This window comes from Dipodomys merriami, unplaced genomic scaffold, assembly GCF_024711535.1.
Source record: "Dipodomys merriami isolate MVZ:Mamm:240054 unplaced genomic scaffold, mDipMer1.0.p SCAF_3115, whole genome shotgun sequence".
NCBI lineage: Eukaryota > Metazoa > Chordata > Mammalia > Rodentia > Heteromyidae > Dipodomys > Dipodomys merriami.
In genome coordinates this window covers 2,134-3,725 of record NW_027204622.1, presented here as the reverse complement: position 1 = coordinate 3,725, position 1,592 = coordinate 2,134, and the positions used below count along the sequence as shown (strand labels likewise).

The 1,592-nt window shown below is 37.9% G+C and overlaps 1 pseudogene; it reads right to left on the bottom strand.

Annotated features, from left to right (window-relative positions):
- Window positions 1–508: 508 nt before the first annotated feature.
- LOC138841286 (ankyrin repeat domain-containing protein 49 pseudogene) lies at window positions 509–1,018 on the bottom strand (annotated as a pseudogene).
- Between the last annotated feature and the right edge of the window lie 574 nt (window positions 1,019–1,592).

Below are 1,592 nucleotides of genomic sequence, written 5' to 3'. Positions count from 1 at the left end.
ACAAGTCAAAATGATCAGATAAGTTGATGTTTGGCGAAATGAACCCTAAGATAAGGATTCAAATGTTTTTCTTCTTTCTTGCGATTGTTTCTAACATATTTATAAGATGATTTCTTTGTTGCTTTTTATGTCCCTCTCCCATGGTATAATCCCTGCTTTCATTGTATTTGATGTTGGTATGATTTGTGAAAGGGAAGGGGAAAAACAAATTGTTTAAATAGGGACACAGTTTGACCCATTGCAACAATGAGATGTACAAGACATGTCGAAAAACGAACTTTACAACTTTGGTGGGGGGAGGGGTAGAGAGGGGAGGACATGGGAAGGGATGGGAAGGGGAAATAAAGGAGGAGGCAACATGTTTGAAAAGAAATGTACTCATTCCCTTACCTATGTAATTGTAACTCCTCTGTATGGTATTTTCAAAATAAAAAAAAAAAAACTCAACCAAAAAAAAAAAAAAAGAAAAAAAAGGAAAAAAAAAGATACTTAACTGAACCATTATGACTTAAGAGAAAAATTTCTTTCGACAGCCTTCCACAACTTCAAAGAGGTAGTGATACATACTTATCCTTTTGGTAATATCAAAGGCAGTTTCTTCAAACTTGTTCTTCAGTCCTGGTTTGATATAACGGTTGAACAGAAGGAGGTCCAGCGTACCTTCGCTATCTCTATACACAGCAGCACAACACAAGGGAGTTAAGAGGCCTTTAGTTTGGGCATTGCTATCTGCATAATGATGAAGTAAGAAAGAAGCCACTCTGGTATTATTCCAAGAATAAGCACTGTGCAGGGGTTTCCAACCATTCACATTTATTGCATGAATATCTGCTTCTTGAGGCAACAACTCACGAACAATATCTAACTGTCCACTGTACGCTTCTCGATGAAGAGGGGCATATTCATCGTCATCCCTAGTATTCACATGAGTGGCCTTTATGGAAAGTAGTCTCCACACTCTACTAAGCCGATTATTTTCAGCAGCCCAAAGAAGAAATTTGCTTGGATCGGACTCCATTTTTTTTCTTGCAATTGATACCATTCATCACTTTTTCATTTTGTTCCTCATCTTCATCAGAATTGCTTAACTAGAGATTTTCAGTGCCAGTGGGAATAAGGTGTCTATGTATTTCCCCAATAGTTTACATTGGTTGAACTGGTGAGAAAAACACAGTGAATTTTCTGCATGTTTTTTTCATTATTTATTTACTCTTTTTTTCATTTTTATTATTCTAAATCATTCTAACTGGAAAGTAGGGAATTGATGGAGAACAGAGGAAAGACGTTCCTCCATATGCAAATGTACAGACTGAAAATGAGAATCAGTGTTGTTTTCTTGTGCAGCTTTTTCTAGGAATGAGAAAACAGAAGGTGGCTCAGTGGTAGAGTGCTTGCCTTGCACGTATAAGGCCCTGGGTTCGATTCCTCAGCCCACATAAGCAGAAAAATACAGAAGTGGGGCTGACACTTAAGTGGTAGAGTGCTAGCCGTCAGCTGAAGAGCTGAGGGACAGTGCCCAGGCCCATAGTTCAGGCCCCACGACTGACAAAAAAAAAGAAAAAAGAAATAATGCTTTCTATATAAATAATTTG